Source organism: Equus caballus, chromosome 26 (genome assembly GCF_041296265.1).
Source record: "Equus caballus isolate H_3958 breed thoroughbred chromosome 26, TB-T2T, whole genome shotgun sequence".
NCBI classification, from domain to species: domain Eukaryota; kingdom Metazoa; phylum Chordata; class Mammalia; order Perissodactyla; family Equidae; genus Equus; species Equus caballus.
In genome coordinates, this window is record NC_091709.1 from 22823901 (window position 1) to 22848091 (window position 24191).

The 24191-nt window shown below is 36.3% G+C and overlaps 1 long non-coding RNA gene across 1 annotated transcript in view; it reads left to right on the forward strand.

The window, feature by feature from the left end:
• The window catches only part of LOC138920928 (uncharacterized), a 158563-nt gene that overhangs the window by 124231 nt on the left and 10141 nt on the right, over nt 1-24191 (forward strand). The window contains exon 2 of the long non-coding RNA XR_011432981.1: nt 13959-14056. This is a non-coding gene — a long non-coding RNA (uncharacterized lncRNA). The remainder of the gene's footprint in view (nt 1-13958; nt 14057-24191) is intronic.

The window sequence follows — 24191 nt, forward strand, 5'->3', positions numbered from 1 at the left end:
TCACAGACATCTCTTATTCCTGACCACATGGCTGCTTCAGGATCTTCAAGTCTCCCCAGCTTTTATGCCTTGACTGGGACCCAGTCACTTTGAAAGACTGTCTTTGGTTCTTCTAACTAGAATCACCATGTAGCCAGTTCTCCTTAAGATTTGTTTATCTTGCTCCCTCTGCAGAAGCACTTTGTGGGAAGCAGAAGATAATCTCTACTGTTTCAGGAAACACAGTCCTCTCTTTCTCACTTCATTCACACCAAGGTAATTTCTTTTATGAGCCTGTGAGAGAAACGCGTTTTCAAAATGCTTGAGCTAGTTCCTTCCGTTCTCCTTTCCTGTGGGAACTCAGCTGCTCGACGCCGTGAGTCAGTGGCTTTTGAGGTGGAGAGGAATTTAGTCAGCATAACACGCATATTTTAAAGGCTGACACCAAAGAAACAGCCCAGAGAATTGCATGATTAAAGACAAGAGAATTAAACAAATAAATAAATGCATTCAAAATAATAGGAGTTAGATTTCTATTGCTGGATAAAGAAGATACAAATACGAAAGGGGAGAAAAGCTAGAGTACATTGGCGGAATCAGTGTGAACTTACGGTTTTTACTTATAAACAAATATAGATACATAAATATGTGTGTGAGTTTTGTGTACAGATACATATATTTTCTAACTGTCCTCTAGGATGTCCTAAAAGCAGTGGCACCTGGAAGTAATGAATACACACTGGGCTCCCACATTGTGTTTTCTAAATCCGTTCTCTAATGTAAAAAAACCAAACAAACCATAGTTTCTTGGGGAAATGGCTGATTCCAGGGCTTGGGCTAAGGAAATATAAGATTAACCTGGAACATTCTGTCATGTCTGTCTTACAGAAAATAAGAAGTTTATTCAAAGGTCAATAGGGACATTTCAAAAGAACAGAGAAGTTTATCTGAAGGTGCCCCACTGACTAAACCTGGGAAAAATTTAACATCAAAATAAATAATGACAATAATTTATCATAGTCCATTGAAAAATAGGAATGGAAGAGAAATCTCTACCTTATAGCAGCGTGCCAACTAACAAATATAGATGGGATAGTGGAATTAGAAAATCACCATTTGGCAATCATCATCATCATAATTGATTCAGGAGAGAATCATCAATGGATGCTAAAATTAGTAGATCAATGTTCGATCAGGAACAGGATGTTTACATAGTCTCACAGTATTCAAAAAAATATTTTTTATTTACTTGTTAATTAAAAAGTCAGAAGATGCTTATTAATTAAGCTTAGAAGGGAGAAATCCGGCAGATGATACTTTTTTAAGCAAGTGGTAAAAGTTAATATCACCAATTGTGGGACAAATCGTATGCCCTTAATGGGATGGACTGAGAACCCTGCATTTCTTTGTGGTATTCCTGCAAAAACGAACAACAGAAATAAATTATATGGAAAATCATGGAACACCTATATCTTTAAAAACAAAAAGGGAAAAAGGCAAGGCCATAAAAATACATAAAGACTGAAAGAGTATAAAGACACATGGCCTGTAAATGCAATGTGTGATCCTGGTTTGGTTTATGAACTGGAAAAGAAACGAGAAAAAGAGAAAACTTATTTTGTTCTGTAAAGGGCATTATCAGAAAGAATGGTAAAATTTGAATGTCTGGGGATTAGATGATAGTATTGTATTCATGTTAATTTCCTTATTTTATTAGGTGTACTAGAGTTATAAAGAAGAATGACCTTGTTTCTAGGAAACATATTGAAAAATTTGGGAATTTGGGTCATCACATCTGCAACATAAAAATGGCTCAAAATAGGGGCCGGCCCGGTGGCGCAGCGGTTAAGTTTGCACGTTCCGCTTCCCGGCGGCCCGGGGTTTGCTGGTTCGGATCCCGGGTGCGGACATGGCACTGCTTGGCAGCCATGCTGTGGTAGGCGTCTCACGTATAAACTAGAGGAAGATGGGCACGGATGTTAGCTCAGAGCCAGTCTTCCTCAGCAAAAAGAGGAGGACTGGCAGTAGTTAGCTGAGGGCTAATCTTCCTCAAAAAAAAAAAAAAGAAAAAAGGCTCAAAATAGAAAGAGAGAAAGAAGGAAATGTTGTAAAATGCTAAAAATTGTGGTATAAAGGTGAATGTTTGTATTAGAGTTATCAAGAGAAATGGAACCAATAGGATATATAAAGAGATATAAGAGGAGATTTATTATGGGAATTGACTCATGTGAGTATAGAAGCTGAGATATCCCATGGTATGCTGTCTGCAAGCTAGAGAACCAGGAAAACCAGTGGTATAATTCAGTCCAAGTCTGAAGGCCTGAGAACTACAGGAGCTGATGATGTAACTCCCGGTCGGAGTACAAAGGCTTGAGAACCAAGAGCTCTGATGTCCAAGGCCAGGAGTAAATGGACCTCCCAGCTCAAGGAAAGAGAGAGAAAGAGAGAATTCACCCTTCCTCCTCCTTTTTGTTGTTTGGGCCCTCAACAGCTTGGATCATGCCCACCACATTGGTGAGAGTGGATCACTTTACTCTACTGATTCAAATGCTCAAGTCTTCCAGAAAGGCCTTCACACACACAGCTAGAAATAATTTCTTGCCAACTATCTAGCTATCCCTTAGCCCAGTCAACTTGACACATAAAGTTGACCATCACAAGGTTGTACTGGAGTTCTTTGTACAGTTCTTATACCTCTTCCAAAAATTTACAATTATTTCAAAATTAAAAGTTAATCCAAAATAATGCTGTTGCTATATCTTGAAACCCAATCTCTCTTTCACTTCCTCTAGTGCCACTGTTCTCTAGTTCTCCTAAGGGCTTACAAGTTTGTAAAACAAATTTCGGAAAAACTTGCAGACAACTCTTACTTTCTACCCTTCTGCATAGCTCTTTTAGAAGTAAGGAAAGAAAATGAAAAATTCAGACACAGACTTCTCACATGATCCATATTGTCGCAGGAGAATACTTTCCATTGTTCTAGCCATTATATAAAACCAGTAGACAAATCTGTAAAATCCATCAAGATACCAATCACTTGGTTATGATTTTCTGTGCTACCTAAGTTGTCCCAACTATTCTTAGAAAGTAGAGGGGTATTGAAAAAGTAATTTGGAAAAATGCTGAATGAGAAAATATTAAAATCAACATTTCATTTAAGATGAGACCAAAGCCAAATAATAACATAGAATAAACTTCTGGAATAAAAAAAGTCAGAAATTTTATCAAAATTAATTGGTATTAAATTTTTGTTATTAAGGTTTTACTAGTCACACTTCTAAATTTTGACATGACCATGCAAGAACGATTATATTTTAGCATAGTAAACGGTTAGGTTGCTCCTATGGGCACAGTAGAGCACATTGTGAAACTAAATATATGCTCCCGTTCCATTGGGGTCACTGAAGAAACAAGACAATTTTTAGCTAACTCTGTTACTGTATATGTTACTACTAATGATAAAGTTGCCTCAAGTTATTCAGCGTTACTTCCTCTCTAATACAAAACAGCAAGGTGAAGATTTATCTTCTCTTTAATTTCTGGACTCAAAGATTTGGTTGGTGGTGATGATGCAATTTCATTAAAGCAACCCCACAAATTAAAGCTTTGTGCAATATTGAAGATGCCTTCTGATTGTTTCCAGAAGTAGATTTAAAATGATAGCTCTCAAAGATAAGCCTTCTGGAATGGAAAAGTAAAGATCTTCAAAAATTGATTCCTTCATATAAGAAATAAAAACGCGGGATAAACTATCAAAATCAACTTTTTCAGAAATCTAAAAACATACCAATGGCTTGCAATAATCCAAAGGGCATTTATCAAGAAACAAAGCTGAATCTTGAGAAGAACAGTGGTGAGCTTTGTGGCACCTTAACTTTCCCTCTTCCCATTCTCCTTCCCCAGCTCCTTGATAACCTTGGAAATCAGCTAGCGTCTCAAATATGGTAGATGTGAAAACCAGCAGATAATAGTGAATGGGGCAGAAGCAGAAGGGGTTTAGAGTCTCCCCAAAATCTTCATCACCAGAGAGCTGTCAGCGTTTGACCTGGCAGGTATCTCCCTGAAAAGTCCTATTTATTTGACTTGACTAAGAGTCAAGTGTGAAAACTACTTTTTCCATGGCACTTATTAAAAAAAAAAAGCTTGAGCAATTATTTGGGCAATTATTTAACATCACAGCTGCCTGAGGCTGCAATACCAGTTGGGGCAAATAAAAAACTGAGCAAAAAAGCATAAGAGGAAAATCCAGGCAATTAGGCAATTTAAAAGTAGTAAAAGACATCCAGATTAGAAGGAAAGAAATAAAACTATCTCTATTCACTAATGACATGATCTTGGATGAAGAAAATCCTAAGAATTTTACAAATACACACATACACAAACACACACAAATGCTTTAGAACAAATAAGTGGATTCAGCTAAGTTGCAAGATCAATATAAAAAGATCGAATGAATTTCTATACATTAGCAATGAATACTCCAAGCATGAAATTAAAAAAACAATTCCATTTATAATAGCATCAAAAAGAACAAAATCCTTAAAAAACACTTTAACAAAAAGACTTGTACACTGAAGACCATAAAACATTGTAGAAATAAATTAAAGAAGATCTAAATAAATGGAAGGACATCATGTTCATAAATTGGAAGGCTGATAGTGTTAAAATGACAATACTGCTTAAATTGATCTGCAGATTCAACAAAATCCCTGTCAAAATCCCAACTGCTTTTTTGCAGAAATTGACAGGCTAGGGCTCAAATTCCTATCAAAAGGCAAGGACTCTAGAATAGGCAAAATAATCTTGAAAAAGAACAAAGTTGGAACACTCATTCTTCCTGGTTTGAAACTTACTACAAAGTTACAATAAGCAAGATAGTGTGGTACTGGCATAAGGATATATATATATATATTAATATGGTAGTATTAAGAATCCAGAAATAAACCTATTTTGTTGAGTTAACAACTTACATTTATTGTCCATTGATTTTTGATGGGGTATCATGACAGTTCAATGAGGAAAGAATATTTTCAATTGTTGATGCTGGGACAACTGGATACTCATCTATAAAAGAAGAATGTTGGACCCTTATCTCAAACCATATGCAAAAATTAACACAAAATGAATTATAAACATAAATGTAAGAGCTAACACCATAAAACCCTTAGAAGAGAACACAGAAGTAAATATTTGTTACCTTGTATTAGGTAACAGTTTCTTAGATATGACATCAAAATTACAAGCAGCATCAAAATTAAAAATTTATGTGTCTCAAAGGACATTATTAATAAAGTGAAGCTACCTCACAACATGTGAGAAAATATTTGCAAATCATCTATCTAAGAGATTTATATCCAGAATATACAAAGAACACTTACAATTCGACAATACAGCAACGAATGACCCAATTAGAATAATGGGCAAAGGATTTGGATAGCTAACTCTCCAAAGAATGCATGCAAATACCCAATAAGCACATCAAAAGATGCTCACCATCATTGGTCACTATTGCTATGCAATTAAAAACCACATTGAGATGCCATTTCACACCTACTAGGATGGCTAAAATAAAGAAGACAGACCATAATGAGTGTTGGTGAGGGTATGGAGAATTGCTGGTGAGAATGCAAGATTGTGCAGCCACTTCACAAAACGTTTTGGCGGCTTCTCAAAATGCTAAACATAGAATTACCATAAGACCAGCAATTCTATTTCTAGGTATATACCCAAGAAAAATGAAAACATATGTCCACACAAAAACTAGTAAACAAATGTTCATAGCAGCATTATGCATAATGGCCAAAGAGTAGAAACAACCGAAATATCCACCAACTGATAATGGATAAATAAATGTGGTATATCCATACAATGGAATATTATTTGACAATAAGAAGAAATTAATTACTGATTCATGCTACAACATAGATAAACCTAAAAAACATTGGGTAAGTAAAAGAAGTCAGTCACAAAAGGCCACTTACTGTATGATGCCATTTATATGAAATGTCACGAATAGGCAAATCTATAGAGACAGAGAGTAGATTAGTGGTTGCCTGGGGCTGGGGGTAGGGATGGAGTGCTGGAGGGTGACAGCTAAGGGGCACAGTGTTTCTTGGGGTAATGAAATGTTCCAGAATGACTATGGCGATTGTTGTACAAGTCTGTGATTATAATAAAGTCTTTGAAGTGTGTACTTCAAGTGGCTGAATGGCATGATGTGTGAATTATGTCTCAATAGAGCTTTTACAAAAGAAATTTTCAAAAAAATTATAGCCCTGACATATTTTTATTTTTAATATTTTTAAAATGAACATGCAGCCTCATGAGATCCCTTGAGAAAATTCTTCCCTGAAATCTTGCAGGGTGGCGATGGAACAGTTTAATTGGATTTCAAGATAACAAAACCATCTCTGAATTTCTTTCTGCAGCTCAGTTTTCCTTGCCTATACATCAGTTTTAGCATCAGTCCTAAAAGACTAATAAATGGATCCTTACTGCAGGTAACATGTAAAAAATAGCATACAGCTTTGTTACTTCACAAGAAAATTCCAGTCATTGTACTCCATGGGCAATCATTGATTAGTCTTGCTATATCAATAATGTTAACTACAATATGTATTTTTAAAGTTTTCTTTGTTCAAGCAGCCTGTTTTTTTAAATATGTAAAATACATCTAAAAAAGTCCTTGAAAAAAGTATTTGAACATCTCCTGTGTGTCATGTAGCTTGTCTCTGGCTTAAGGCCAGTTATCTGGCTATATTATGGTACATTATAATTACTCTGTGAACATCTAACTGATGAGTGTGAACACAAAAACAATCTCCGTGCTGGGTCAGCCCCCACAGCCTGGTGGTTAAGTTCAGCATGTTCTGCTTCAGCTGCCCGGGTTCCGTTCCAGGGCACAGACCTATACCTCTCTGTTAGCAGTCATGCTGTGCTGGTGGCCCACATAGCGAAAAAAAGAGGAAGATTGGCATGGATGTTAGCTCAGGGTGAACACTCCTCAGCAAAAAAAAACCTCCATGCTTCTTACATTGTCAGTGACAAATTTATGATATTTTCCATACAGCTTTTCCATTCTGGAAATATATTTTCGATCAGACTCAGTGTAATGTCAGCTGTGTGAGATTTGGGAACCCCTAAGAATGAGTAAGGCAGAAGTGTAGAATTCCTCGTTATTTCCTTCTGCTGTTGAATTAGAAAAAAGAAGCAGCAGCAGCAAAAAACCCAGTCCCTTCTCCATATCTCATAGATAAGGTACAAACATAGTAATGTTAATAATATCAATGATTTTGTACAAAGAATATAATTCAAGAAGACCTTTTCTCTTATGCTTTCTTGTGCAACTTTGTAGCTAAGATCCACAGATCAGGCAAGTCTCAGAAATTCTTTATCTTCGCTTTTGAAGATGCTGAGCAGTTTAGAGCAATAATTTTGACAAACTCTTGTTAAGTGCTTAGCTTTCATTGACTCGGAACTGGGAGGAATTATCTTCCTAAATCATCTATTTAGAGTCTATTGTATGGAGGTTTAATTGGTGAGAACTAAATATGTTTTGGTTGGACATTCTGCTTATAATTCATTTTTACAAGATGTGAAAAATTAACAAGAAAGTCTTTTTCTTGAAAGACTCATCTCCTAATGTCCTATTTATAAGTAAATAAAAAATTTAAAAATATTTTTAAAGTAGTTTAATGCTATTTCCTTACTTTAATTACTTGGAGTTCTTAATCACTCTGTAAATATAAAGTTTATTATCAATTGGTGAAGTATTTTATCTTTGAAATAATATCTATACATTTCAACTGATAAATAGATTTTCAACACAGAAACATTTAAGGAGATTTTCCACTCCAACTTACATCTGGAATGTTCTATTTATCTGTAACACATATTCAGATGTCAAAAATAAATTCAAATGATATACATGTCTGTGCTCCTGAAAGTGCTTGAATGTGATGATAACCTATGCAAGCAAATGATGATCAATAATATGTTAATTGAAGAAGAGAAAAATGACACTGTATTAGGCATTCACTATTTGGTATCAGAAATTCTGAAGCCAAACTCAAAGCTGATGAGATATCTGTGGCCAATCCTCAAGGCCAAAGTTAAACTTTGGCACATCCAAAGAAGGTACAGACAAAGCTGAAGTAAAGCCTGTCACCCCACGTTCTTTGAAAACTTGCCAGGCCACCCGGACATTCCAGAGAACCTGTGAACTTTACAGTTTGTCTGAAACAAATACGCACACACACAGAGAAGTATTCTTAACATTTGGTGCTTGAGGTAACCAACATCATTAATATTTATTTTCTTGTAAAGCCACAAAAATTTGCAAATAACATCTGCCTTCTCTTACAAATCCAGCTTGAAGAGCTAACATCTTCAAACTCCACAGAGCCTTGTCAATGGAGCTTCTCTCTCTTTTCCATTAAGTGCCTTTTTTACTGTATTTCATTTAGTTGTTGAAATTGACTGGTTCACATCAACTGAGCTGTGGAAATAGACACTTGCAGAGTGTAGCTTGGGTTTGGACTTTGTTTATATCCACATTGGACACGTGGGGAAATTCCGAACTATTAGTTGTTAGATTTCCAAAGAAGGTGGAAAATGTGAATCTATGTGACTTAAACGGTTTTTTTGTTGTTTTTTTTTTTTGAGGAAGATTAGCCCTGAGCTAACATCTGCCACCAATCTTCCTCTTTTTGCTAAGGAAGACCGGCCCTGAGCTAACATCCGTACCCATCTTCCTCTACTTTATCTGTGGGACGCCTGCCACAGCACAGCTTGACAAGCAGTGTGTACGTCCGCACCCGGGACCCTAACCAGCGAACCCCCAGCCACCAAAGCAGAACATGGGAACTTAACTGCTATGCCCCCAGGCTGGCTCCCTTAAATGGTTTTGAATATATTTAGGAGAAGGTATTTATTCTGTGTATTTTGTGCACCTTAGAACTTTTGAAGCTAAGTATCCATTCTTGGCACCAACTCTCTCCTTTCCTAACCTTGCCCATTTTATGTCCATGTACTGCTGCAAAACATAGCATTTCTGTCGACATCAAAGCAAGTTCTAAACTGTGACGCATTCTGCAGTGTGAAGATGTGGGAGTCAATAGAAATCCATTCTCATAGATTTCATTATAAACATATTTTATTTCAAACACTGTCAATACTTAAGACAAGGAGAGAAGAATTCCCAGGGTAAACTACATCTTACACTATTTGAACCACGAAAGTGAGCACACAGGGAATAGATCTATTTAAGTGTTTTGTCAATACCAGCTTTAATATTGCCACTGGGCTTTATAAAATTTTTAGGGCTTATTTTTTTCTTCTTTTTTTTCGCAGAAGTTTTGGAGCTAATTTTAAGTTTTGTTATCACTCTGAGGGTGGAGAGATTTTTAAAAGTCTATCATTTGACAAGAGTTTAAGAGTTATAACTTGCCGCCGCCCCCAAGGGTCCATGCAAATTTTCCCATTCTCCCTTTTGAATCTCACACAAGGTATGTCAATTGTGTCTTATTGCCAACCAGAACTCTTCCTGAGCTGCCTTAATCATATTTCCTTTGGCACAGAGCAACCTTGAAAAGGATATGGGATGAATAAAAAAACATTCATGAGTTTTTACGAAGTAAACCCATGGGTTTGTTTTAAAAACAAACACTAAGTGTTGTTTCAGGGAAGTCTTTCCATTTCAGTAGAAGTCGTAAAGGAAAAACATTTTTGACATCACTATCACGTATTGAGTTCATAGCACCCCGTCCAAACATAACTTTTCTTATTTTCTCTTTTAAAGAAAAAAGATCTATATGCTGATATATATATATGTATATCTCATACACACGAATATATAAATATACACAAATATATGAGTGTGTATTTATAATAATATTCACTTAACAAAAAGAAGCATGAAACACAAACATTGAGCAAATATATGCGGATTAAATCAGAGTTTAGAAAAACAGTTCCCAGGGATTTCAATGCTCTAAAAAGAAGTCTTAACCTTAGGGAAAACAAAATTATCTCCACACTGGCCGACTGAGTTTCCTAGAAAAGCAGAGTGAAATAAGTAATATATAAAAGTACTGTGGAAACGGGTCAATTTGGGAAGTCTTGTAGGCAGTTTTATCACATGGCTGTGTAGTTCAGTAACTACAAATTCATTTGTTAGAAAATAAAGTCATACAATGGAGAACCAACTAAAATATTCATTTACCAGTTCCAGTCCTTGGAATGGCCATGAGCTGGAGTTTAACAATTTTCTTCATTCAAATGGATTCTTCCAGAACTTTGCATCCTAACTGTCTTTTATCAAATCTACACGGCAGCACTCCTCTAAGAAATGCTGTCTGATTCTGAGTGCCTCCTCTCTGTCCCTCGCCCTCCCAGCATATGCCTTCTTCACTGCCTTTCTCAACCTATACTTTTGGTTTAGGTTGGTCTCAAGTACACTTTTGGGTTTAATTCTGTTTTCTCCACTATACTGCAAGCGTTTTGAAGGCATAGATAAGTCTTCTCTATTTTTGTATATCCAATGTTTAATCCAGAGTAGTGTCTCCTTCAGTGTTTGTCAAATGAATACATGAGTGGCAATGTCAGGGAAAGACAAGGCATATAAGAACTATCATTGATAGTGGGCTGACCATGAACCTAGCCCTAAGCTAGACACTTAAGTATTTTACTCATGTATTTCTCAAATCAACACAGTAAAGTGACAATTTTTTGTATGAAGATGCTCAAGTTTAAAAAGATTTGAGTACCATGCTCTGGTCTTCACAACAGTTGAGTGATGGAGTTTGGAATTTAAATCCAGTAATTTTTTATTCCAAAGATCATTATTCTCTTCCTAAACCTTGATGCCTCCAAGGAGTAGAGACAACCTTGGGATGTGGATTAGAGAATTCAAAAAGAGTAAGATTCTATCGAGACTGCCAAGAAATAGCTTTACATCCTTAACCCCCTGCTGTTTTTTCCTGTTTATCCCTGTGTCGTCAAACACTACCTTTCTAATACTTCCCACCTTTTGATGTAGGAGAATTTCTTTGACTCAGGCTTGGATTCCCTCCTCTTTGAAAGTTCACCAGAAGTCCATTCTTCTACTAGTTTTGAAAGGACTTCCGGTGCAAAGGTTCGACTAACCTAGCACTCATTTCATGGTACTTTGTCAGTATTTGCTCACACAAACCCACATCTGCTTTATTTATCATTCCATTATATTCCCACAGCCCATGTCCTTCCCCTTCCTACCACAGGAAAACATTCTAATGGGTTTAAGATGGTTTTGTTGGTATATGTTCTTTCAAAATGCATGTTTTTGGTGCACACATATTCTTAATTTATATAAATTATGTTCTGTTGTATATCTTATTCTTTCTTTATAAACACTACATTTTAAAAATACATCCATGTTGAATGATACGTATACATTTAAAGCATTGTTCTGCAGTGTGTACTAATTTTCTACCAGAAAACACACAGAAACACCTATTCTTACGTTCCTAATCTAACCTATTGTCAAAGCATATGGAAAACAAATAAATGAGAAGAGAAGTCAATTCCGTTGTCACTTAATCTTTCACCAATGGATATTAAAGTAAGTTATCTATATTAATGAAGTACTTTGAGAGTACTTATACTACACACTTTTGGAACATTCACATGTTCATATCTAGGGATCTTCTGGGGATATTGTTTGATATGCAACATATAGTGTGAGATTGAGGAATTATAAAGAATCTGGGAGAATAAAATAATATGAACTAGAAGTGGATTATGGAGAGACCACAAGGACTAAAACGAAAGTTTTTTTTTGAATCACCAATGAATAGTAATATTTACTTTGGAGACAAGAAAGTATCATCATTTAAACATGTGTTATAGATTCCTCTGTATAAGCTCCTTAATTTCTTTTTCCTTTAAAAAGTAAGTTTATGGAGCACTAACTATGATACAGTTAATTTAATTTTGATAACAACCTGGAAGGTTTGAAATTATTATCCCAATGTGTTGATAAAGAACTAAGATAATTGAATAATATGCAAAAAGTTGTAGAGCTAAAACAAGGCAGGAACTAATTCAAACCTAGGGTTGGATGAGCACAGACTTTGATCAGAAATATTCAGCTCAAATCTCAACTCTGCTACTTAACACTTCTAAGACATTTGGCAAGTTACCTGCATCCTCTGTGTCTTAGTTCTTTTTTTTTACTTAATTTTATTTTTTCTTTTTCTCCTGAAAGCCCCCAGTACATAGTTGTGTATATTTGAGTTGTGGGTCCTTCTAGTTATGGCATGTGGGACGTCACCTCAGCATGGCCTGATGAGTGGTGCCATGTCCGCACCCAGGATCCAAACCTGTGAAACCCTGGGCCACAGAAGTGGAGCACGCGAACTTAACCACTTGGCCACGGGGCTGTCCCCTGTGTCTTAGTTCTTAATCTGTGGAATGAAGTTATTGATGCCTACCTAAAAAACTGCTATGGGCATTAGAGATGGTACATCTAAGTGTCCAACAGAGAGCCTGGCACATAGTTGGCACTCATTATTTATATTAATATAATTTATTATTCTTACTTATTATTAATGTATTATTTATTCTTACTAAGCTCACATATTTCATAGAAGAAATGGCATAGAGAGCCAGGCTTTGGGGGCATAAATTCAGAACTCGTTCCAGGAGACTAGTCACAGCTTTAATTAATCAACATACACTATACTTATTGTATGCTTCCAAAGCATCTGATGTCTAATCTAATCTGTTTAGCATCTTTACTTGCCTTGTTCTGTCTTCCCAATACCTATTGAGTAGTGTAATCTTCCTTTACCACCAGACTAATACTCTTTCTTTCGGCTCACTTTGACCATATTACTAATTTCCTCAGGAAAACACCGTATTTAAAATCCTTTGCAATCTGGACTCCGCTTACTTTCCAAATTCTGCTTCTTCTATTGCCTGGGCTTCTATGGGGAAAGGTCTGGTTTTTGTCTGGCCTTCACCTTATTCATCAGTTCACTTGCCCCCACGTGGCAATGTCCCCGCCTCTTGGTTTCAAATTTTCATACACTCTTCAAGGCCCATAAAGCCTTTTGTTCCTCTAACTTGTAGGTGGGACAGAGCTCCTTTGAACCTTTGAACTCTGGACAAAGCTTTTTTCCTCTTCTCATATGGTATTTATATAGAACTTCAAATCGTACAGATTTATATTCTTAACTCATTCGCCCTGGTTAATTAAAGCTTCTTGAAAACAGAAACTGTCTTACTCATTTCTTGTCAGCTCCTCCACCTAGTATGTAAGATGTTACACACAGTTGGCGCTTAGTAAACATTAGTTGACCATAATTAAACTAAAAACTTGGAAGTTTTCCTTCCTGGGCTGCTGGAACTGTGTTTCTGAAATTACGTCAGTCTTCTAGGTAAATTACATAAAAGCGAAATTAACTTTCAAGAAGATGAAAAAGAACAATTGATGGCTAAAAGAGTTAAACTTTCAGGAAGCAGTGACAGCATTCATTTTCTTCACCAGCCAAGGCAGACTCAACAATGCAATTCAAAGCTATTGAAGTGAGCTGGGATTCTTGGCGAAACAATATTACATAATATCTCACAGTGGCTCTAAGTCACCGTGGTACAGTGGGTTAAAGCATTTTCCACCTGGAATCCAAGGCGACTTAAAAGGATTATTGATTTTTTCCTCTACTTGTAAATGAGACTCACATATTAGGAGTGAGAGCTGCAGACACAACATAATGACCTTTCTACTTGGCTTCTTTTTCCTAACATAAACAGAATCGCTTTCAGTGGTTAAGAGGATATTAAGCAGTAAATCTTGTAATTGTATGTGTGTAACTGTCTGTACCTTGAGAGCAAAAATTAGGAGGCACATTTTTAATTTTAAAAATATCAGTTCTGTTCACTTAGCATTAGAAATCTCACATCTAATTGTGTGTTTTCTCTTCCTGATCTGATGTTGAAAGGACCTGTGTTTGCTGATGCTTCAGCAGTCATACACAAGTTCAGCTTGAAACAATCGCTTTATTGAAGACACAAGACCTTGCCTGACCTTGTTTTAGAGGTAAGATTAAAAATAAACTTATCGATTCCTGCCATGTTATCTTAAGGAGAAAGATTCTAAAATATAAAACAGTGAGAAAACCCATATTACAGTTACCCCCAAATAAAAGTTACGAGGTCAATCGTCAGTAAAATTAGATTTTGTTTTGTACCTGCTGGGTTTCACCTTCATAATTTAATTAGGGACTTTCTGAAAACAAGTTGAGACTTGATGGATTTCCTGTTTTTTCAGTGCTAGTTCCTTTCTCAGGGATTTAAAGTAACTATTTTCTCTACCTTTTCACTTTTTAGGGGTGAAGTCTTTAAATCACTTCTGTGTTTGTTTCAGGCGGAGTTTTTTTTTCTTTCCTGGCTATTCAGTGAGATCTTTTACCCTCTATAGAACCAGAATGGTAACTTCCACACCTAATTCACTACAAGTAATCAGACACATTCTTATGATTTGAAAGGTACTAAGTAGATACTTACTCTGTCTAAACATACTCCCCCACCCTCACACACACACACACACACACACACACGCACACTGCCAGTTGTTGTGGCTGAAGCTTCCCCTTCGAAAATCTGTTCAGTTCATTTTGTTCAGCAACAAATACATGTTTCACAGGCTATGTGAGAGTCATTCTGTTAGATATTGGAGTTACAAACATAGTAATATTCGGCAACTTACCCAGCACTGATTGTGTGCCAAGCAAAGAGCTAAGTGTTTACATGTATATAAAGAGTGCGTAGATATATACTCTTTCTCTCATTTCATCCTCACAGCATCACTATGAGGTAAGTATTATAGCTCACTTTTCCTGTGTAAAGAAAGTGATATTCAGAGAGTTAAGTAATTTAGCTGAAGTCACAGAGCCTGTAAATGCCAAAATGAGCAGGTTTTTCTGATTCCAAAGGTTGGGGTCTACCTGAAATTACTTCCATAAATAAGAGAGTCCCTGTCTAAGAGGTTGATGGTCAGGGAGAAAATGGAAGTAACTCTTAAGAGTTTAAAAAGAGTCTTCAATTTTGGCAAGGATTCCATTTTTATAGAGAAGAAAACAGGTTTAGAGAAGTTTTTAACTTTTCAAGCTTAGAAACCTGGTGCGCATCAATTTGTAACGTCTCAGCTTCAAGTCTGCTCTTCACTGCCTGCTATTCAGTAATAGAAATAGACCCTGCTTGTTAGTCTGCTGGGGCTGCCATAACAAAGTACCACAGGCCGGGTGGCTTAAACAGCAGAAATTTATTTTCTCATGGTCCTGGAGGCTAGAAGTCTGAGATCAAGATGCTTTCTTATAAGGACGCCAGAAATACTGAATTAGGGCCCGTCCAAATGACCTCTTTTAACCTTAATAACCTTTTTAAAGAGCCTATCTTCAAATACAGTCAGTTCTAAGGTACTAGGAGTTGGAACTTCAACATATGAATTTTAGGAGACACATTTCCACCCCTAACACCCTGTAAATATTTCTCCTTTGCAGCCTGTATGATATGAAGCTTTGTCAGTAGAAGGTGCTGACGGCACACTGGAGGAGGAGGGTTTCTCTTCCTGGTTCTTGTGTGCTCCTCTAGATAGGCTCCTATAGCATATGTAACACAGCTTCTGCAGGACCAGGCTCCTGAAGCCTGTGTGGCTTCTGCAGTACATGGTTCCAACAGCACTCACCAGGCAGCCCACAGCAATTCTCCATGGACAGTTTCTATGAGCTTCCTCTTCAGGGCTTTTTAGTGAAGAGTCACCAGCATGACACCCACTGTGAACAGCTTCTCCAGGTACCTTCTTGTGCAGCTACACAGCAGAATGCTGCTCGCCGAGTACTTCCCCATAAAGGGTTTCACCGGGAGCACCCTAGGGGCAGCTTCACAGAGACTTCTAAGGAGTAGAACCTCTCCAGGGCAGTTTTCTCCACATCCTAGAGAGTGGCTTCCCAGCAAATGCTGCCAACATGGTGCCTCTCTGTGGGTGTGGGTGGCTTCCCCTGGAACCCACCCAGAACCCCCCTGGATGGCCTTACAGCCTCAGCAAACACCTCTGTCATCCAGCGAGCCATGGCTGCACCTTCCCCAACAAAGTCTGGATTTCAGTCTTGGGGTTGGAGGAATCCTCCAGATTTTTTCCTTCCTTGGGCATTCTTTCTTATCCCTAGAGGGAGCAGCTGTCTCTTATACCTGCTATTCCTCTATTCTTTGGAGTATTTTACTCCTCACTCATCAATCTTCTGTTACTCCAATCCCCTGTTAATAATCCTTTTTTATAATAGTTTATTCTCAAATTACTTTGTGGTTTCTGTCTTCTGGTTATACCCTAACTGATACAACCAGTAAGTGGCAGACCCAGTACTCAGCTAACCCTATGAAAAAGAGAAAGGTATAGGCACTATAAAGGTTGGAAAGGAATCTGTAAAACTGTCATTCTTTCTGGAAGATAAGATCATCTATGTAGAACACCCAAAAGAATCACCAGAAACGTATTAGAACTAACAAGAGCATTCAACAGACTGGCTGTTTCATGCACATCAATAGCATTCTTTATGCCTCCAATAAACATAGAAAATATAAAGGAAAAAATAGCAATCTACTCTTACAGCAAAAAATTTGTTAAGAATTAACCTAACAAAAAATGTGTAAGGTCATTACAGAAGAATTTCAAATAAAATAAAGTATATAAAATATAACATCAATAAATAAGGATAAATATTTATGTTTATAAAAGAGATTAATAAATATTGTAAGGAAGTCAATTCTCCACAAATCAAGTTCAATACAATTCCATTCAGAATCTCAGAAGAAGTTTAGGGGAATTTCAAAAATTATATTTAAATGAAAACATGATCAGTAAAGTGTTAAATCATCTTTGAAAAACAAAAGCAACGAGTAAGGACAGATTTTAATGTATATTGATAAAACTGAGGTCCAAAATAATTGAAATAATATGATACTGCAGAACAGATAAGCAGACCACTGAAATACAAGGCAGAGGTCAGAAATAAGAGCATGTATGTATAGGAAATTGATATATGGTAAAAAAAAAAAAACGCAGAACAGGGGGAATAGAATACATTTTATATAGATGCCAGTGAGAGAGCCAGCACACTCTAAGGAGAAAATAAAACTAACTCATGGTTTTTACTACATACAAAGGAAAATTCAGGAGAATTAATGAGCTATACGTAAAAGATAAATTTATAAAACCAATAGAAGAAAATGTAGTAGAACATCTTTGTGACCTATGGCTGAAGAAAGACTTCAAGAAGCACAAATGATAAGGAAAATATTATTTGATAATATTAAAATTTAAATTTTCTATTCAAAAAAGGCACTATAGATCAAGTTAAACACATAGATTATAGACTTGGGAAAATATTTGCAATATCTGCAACTGACAATGGGTTAATAGCTGAAATATACCAAGAGCTTCTGAGAAACAAACAAAAATGATAGAAAATGGAGTAGAAATCATAAACAAGAGATGTAAATAGGCATTCATAAAAGGAGATGCCCAAGGATATATTACAAGATGCTCAAAATCACTAATAATCAGAAAAATGAAAATTAAAAGACAACTGACATACCACTTCACATCCATAAAAATGTCAACAATTAGAAACCTGGATAATACCAAGTACTGTCAAAGACGTGAGAAGATGGGAACTTTCATGCACAGCTGGTGGGAATGTTAAATGACCTAATTATCATCAAAAGCAATCTGAAAATTTTTTAAAATTAGTTATGCATTTGACCTATGATACAATGATCCCATTCTTAGGCAAATATATAGGAAAAATTGTTGTTCAAGTCTATAAGAGGACATATACAAAGATTATCATCCAGACATTGTTTAGGATGATTAATAGGAAATTAGAGATAAACTACTTGTTTATTCTTAAGAGAATCATTGATTAAATTGTGGCAGATGCATACTTGAGAACATCATGCAGCAGGAAGAAACAAAAAATTCAACAACATGAAGAGATTTAAAATTATAGACTTGAATGAATATAGTAAAAACAGAATAATATTATAACACAGCACCATTTATGAAAATTTACAAACAACTAAAGCTATTTTCTTTAGGATAGAAGCACTGTAAAAATATACATGAAACTTGTGGAATGAATACCTTCAAAACACAGTAATCAAAACAGTATGGTGCACACATTAAGGCAGACAGATAGACCAATGGAGTAGAATAGAGAGCTCAAAATAAACACTTGTATATGTAGTCAAATGATCTTTGACAGGGATACCAAGATCACTCAATAGGGAGAGGAGAGTCAACAAATGGTGCTGGGAAAAGTGGATATCCACATGCAAAAGAATAAAGTTAGACCTCTATCTTACACTGTAAACAAAAATTAAGTCAAAATGGATTAAAGACCTAAATGTAAGAACTAAAACTATAAACCTCCTAAAAGAAAAATAGTAGAAAAACTTCATGGCACTGGATTTAACAATGATTTCTTGGACATGACACCAAAAGCACAGGCAACAAAAGCAAAAATAGACAAATGGAACTATACCCAACTTAAAATCTTGTACATCAAAGGACACTATCAACAGAGTGAAAAGGCAATCCACAGAGTAGCAGAAAATATTTGGAAATCATATATCTAATAAGGAGTTAGTATCCAGAATATATAAAGGAGTCCTAGAATTCAAGAACAAAAAATAACCCAATTAATAATGGGCAAAGGACATTTCTCCAAAGGAAGAGCCATTTCTCCAAAGATGATATACAAATGGCCAAGAAGCATATGAAAAGATGCTCAACGTCACTAATTATCAGAGAAATGTAAATCAAAGCCATAATGAAGTATCACTACACACCCGTTAGGATGGTTACTATTGAAAATAAAAGAAAATAAGTGATCGTGAGGATGTGGAGAAGTTGAAACCCTTGTGCACTATTGATAGGATTGTAAAATAGTGCAACTGCATGGAAAAGAGTATGGAGATTCCACAAAAAAATGAAAACAAAACTACCATATACTTCAGCAATCGCACTTCTGGGTATATATCCAAAAGAATTAAAGTACGGTCTCAAAGAGATATTTGTACAGCCATGTTCACAGCAGCATTATTCACAATAGCCAAGAGGAGGAAGCAGCCCAATGTCCATTAAGAGATGAATGGATAAACAACTGGATATTATTCAGCTTTTAAAAGGAAGGAAAATCTGTCCCGTGCTACAACATGGATGAACCTTGAAGCTACCATGCTAAGTGAATCCCAGGCCAGGTGAGTGGTGAATGCCTTCCCCTGCCAAAGTCAGCCTGTAAAGACCAAAAGAGGTGACCATGTCTTCAAATGTGCAGACACCAATGCAAGGATACAAGGATCAGGAAGAATTAGGGAAAACATGATACCAGCAAAGGAAATTAATAAAGCTCCAGTAACCGACCCTAAAGAGATGGAAATCTATAAACTACTTGACATCAAAACAATCATTTCAAAGAAGCTCAGTGGACTACAAGAGGACACAGATAAACAAGTAAACAAAATCAGGAAAACAATACATGAACAAAATAAGAGATTCAACAAAGAAATAGAAACCATAAAAAAAGGACAAACAGAAATCCTAGAACTCAAGAATACAATGACTGAACTGAAAATTCCACACAGAGCTTCAACAACAGACTCAATCAAGTAGAAGAAAGAATTAGCGAACTCAAAGATAAGTCATTTGAAATTATCCAGTCAGAGGAGCAAAAAGAAAGAATGAAAAAGAGTGAAGATAGCCTATGAGACTTACAGGATACCATCAAAGGAAACAATGGACACATTATGAGAGTCCCAAAAGGAAAAGAGAGGGAGCAGAGGGCAGAAAGATTATTCAAAGAAGTGATGGCTAAAAATTTCCCAAATCTAGAGAGGGAAATGGACATCCAGATTCATGAAGCCCAAAAGTTTCCAAATAGGTTGAACTGGAAGAGATCTACAGGAAAACACATTATATTTAAATTATCAAAAGTCAAAGATAAAGAGAAAATTCCAAAAACAGCAAGAGAAAAGTGACTCATTACATTCAAGTGTACCCTCAAGAGACTGTTATCAGATTTCTCAGGAGAAATCTCACAGGCAAGGAAAGAGTGGGATGATATATTCAAAGTATTGAAAGAAAAAACTGCCAACCAAGAATACCGTACATGGCAAAACTGCCCCTTTAAAAGTGAAGGAGAGCTAAAGATCTTCCCAGATAAACAAAAACTGAGGGAGTTTATCACCACTAGACCTGCCTTACAAGAAGTAGACTTGCCAGCCTCCGTAATTGTGTGAGCCAATTCCTCAAAATGAATCTCTTTGTATTTGCATACACACACCCTATTTATTATTTCTCTGGAGAATCCTGACTAATACAGGTGAGACTCGGTACTTTCATGCTACTGCAGGCCAGGAGATACATCCTCATAAGATCAGGAACAGGATTATTATTACCTTTTTCATAGCAAATGATCCCAACCCAAAATCCCACCCAGAGTATGTGCTTTTAAGGCAATTCCTAGAACCGGTTTTCTTAGCATGGGTTCTTCATAAATCAAAGCCTGAGGCAGAGGTATGTGTTCAGGTAATTTATTTGTGAAGGGAGCTCAGGAAGTGCGAGTTAGGCATGGGAGTTGTGAAAGAGGAGAGGAGGGAAAGCTAACACAAGGATGAACAACGGATTTGGTTACCCCTTCAGGCCACTACTGTTCTTTCCTGCCAGGCCATCTGACAAGTCTTATGAAATGAGTCATTTAGGCATTGACTCCAAACCACTGTTGGCTCAGGGTGGCCCTATGGGCTTGGAGTCTCCACACATCTGTGTTCCACATATGTGAGTGCTGAGAGGGTTCTCTGTAGCATCAGTAAGGCTTGGCAAAGGAAGCAAGAAGTTTTACTTGGCATAGGGCTGAGGTGAGATGCTCTCAGATTACACCTGCATGAGGCTGGTGGGAACCTGCACAGAACTTATTGCCCGAGCAGTACCTGAAGTCAAATGTGGGGCTGAGATGGTTTGAAGTGCTATACAAGAGGAGTTGGTACACGATTTGTAACTTTCCAATGACCTAAAAGAGAATCAACTAAAAATATTTTTAAATGGGAAATTGGGCTAAGAGCTATGATAAGAATGAGGAGGAAGAGATTTAGTTTTCATTTCATATCCTTTTGAATGATATGGTGATTCTTTATCATATGAATATGTTACTTTTTTAATTAAATAATAATAACAAATAGGCAAATAAAATATGATGCTCTTCATAGAATTCCTTCAATATTTCTCACTTGCTTTAGATATAAAATCTAAGCTCTGCCTTCAGAATCTGACCTCACGTTTCTCTCCAACCTCATCCTTTGCCCCTCCCTAATTCATACCCTACACTTCATATATAACACTTGGCATTTCACAACTGTGCCATGTTATCCTAATTTGTCATACTTTACAAATGTGATTTATCCTCAGTAGAACATCTTTGTTCTCATTTCATTTAGCTGATAATAATAATAATGATAATGTAATTAAGACTATGGTTTATTTTTAATATGCCAGGCCAGACACACTTTTTAAATGTAATTCCTGCATGTTTTTCCAGATACATTCCAGAAAAAGCTTCTCCAAAGCCTACCCATTTCCAAACCAATCTAGATTTTATAACTTCTTCTGAGACACCTTAGAATTCTTTGCAAACTCTCTCAGAAAAAAACACTTATTTCACTTTATTGTAATTATTTTCTTGTCTGTATTTCTCTCACTAGGTTGTGAATGCTGATCTCCGTTAGAATAGAGATGTGTGATCTTGATGTGTCCAGCACATAGCACAATGTTAGCGCTGAAAGTTGGATATTTTATCAATGTCAGTTTCTCATTGTAATAAGTGGTTTATAGACATCTTGATAATATTTTGCTTTTCAGCATACTTAGAGTTTAAATTATTTTCTTTTCCTCCTTATGTTTGTGTAGATCTGTGCTATAATTCAGGAACTACATAATTACAGTTTCCTTAATACTATGTAAACTTATTTTAATCAATACTTTTACTCCACTTATTTAATATACATTGTTCATGGAAGTCTCCTTTGCAATTGCTGTTATGTTGACTTTCAGAATTCCCTTCTCTGACATTCCTCATCATGATTGGTAGCAGTATATGGGAAGTTTGATCATAACCACATATCTAAAATTCATTTACTTTAGAATCTTATTTTATAAGTATTTTTCAATACTCAAAGAACAGCACTGAAATCTCAACAAAGATTCCACTCTCCCAGTGGGAATAAATCTCTACTTCACAAGCTAGAGCTATCCGAGTCGAAGTAATTTTCTATATAAGTCGCTTTATAAGTAATTACATTGTTTTTATGCTGCTCTACCAATATTAAAGAAAATACTTGAACTCTGCTGCCTTAACATTACTCTAGGCATGAAACAAGAGAAAATGTAATCATAATATTGGCAGTTCTGTTTAAACCCCCTTCAAAGAAGTTTGGATCAGATCTCACACTGTGTCTGAAAGTAGATACTTATAAATTGCTTTGAATTATATGACACCTTTCCTCTCCCAAGGAGCTTATTCTGATAGTATTTATTTTGTGGCATTTCAAATAATTGATTTGTTTCAGTGTGCATGTCCAGAAGCCCCGAGGACATAACCATGTTTCTCACAGACCTAATAAGTAAAATTAACTTGGGGCAAAAACCAATGAAGGTAAGCTAATGCAATCTAGTGGGAGGAACGAAGACTCAGCATGTTGTATGTCATTCATCTCATGGGCGAGTTTTCTGTGTGCTGCAAAAATATTGAAGATATATAAGTTATTGAATTTTCTATTTCCACTCCTGGCTCTATGCTGACTCAGTAACTGACTGTGGACAAGGAGTCATGAAACTTTGCAGCTGCAATACATTTATTTAATAGAAATTACATTATTGGTCAGTTGGTTTTTAATAGCATTATCTGTCAAACATTACAGTGACTGATGAGATCATATTGTAAATAAATTTAAATTCTTAACATGGTAAAAATGTAGCAAATCATAGCTCATATCTTCCTAAGTGGACAAAAGAGACCTCTTGCTGTGGCTCCATCCGGGCCCACCCTAATGTTACTTGACCCATAAAATTTCCTTGGATTCTCTAATAAACCTTTGCCTCAAGAGAACTTTACAATATTGCCTGAGTTAAGGCACCAGTGATCAAAGATCTTATCTAATATAATAACAGAAATTGGAACAGAAAATGGTGCTAAAACTTCCAGTTTTCAGTAAGTATATTTCATAAGATGTTAACACATTTCCTTAATTTACAATATAATGATTTTCTATTCTCTGCTCTGAATATAACTCTAATATATAGTTGTATTTAGTTAAGCTAGGCTTGTATGAAACACTGTAACCTAAAAAAAAGCAAGCACTTTTTTAAAGTCACCATTTATGTTGTTTCAGTCTGAATCTAGAGTCTATTTTTGCCCTCAATAAAGTGTTTGTTTTGTTTCATTTTAAATAGATGTCAAAAGTTCATACCTTCGCTGGGGGTATATTTTTTAGCATTCTCGCTGAGCTGTCAATGTCAGAATTAGAGAAGAAAAGAGTCAAAGTGTATGATGTGCATGTGCACGAATATTTTGTATAAGTTAATGTTGACTCAATCCCACTTGAAATGAAATGCAACTAATATATTAACATAAAACACTATCTACCATTCTTGGTAAAATCTTAGCATGAATAAAAATGACAGAATTTAATAAAAGTCTTTTTTCTATGCTGAGGAAGATTAGCCCTGAGCTAACATCTCTATCAGTCTTCCTCTATATTATATGTGAGTCACTACCACAGCATCCCTGATGAGTGGTGTAGGACCATGCCCATGATCTGAACCCATGAACCCAGTCTGCCAAAGTGGAGCACCCTGAACTTAACCACTAGGCCATGGGGCCAGCCACAAGTATGTTTTTAACATAGTCCATTTTCCATTTTTTTCCATTAGTTAACAGCTCTGTGGGACTTTGTGCTGGGCCAGTAGATAGGCTGCGATCTCACATTTCTAACAAATATCTGCCAGTGGAGGCAGATCTACTGTTGCCCACCAGTTCAGTTCAGTCCTTACCTCTACTGGTAATTGCTCTGATGTCCTCAGGAGCCCAGGTGCCAAAATGAGGTCTATCTGTCTGTCTCACAGC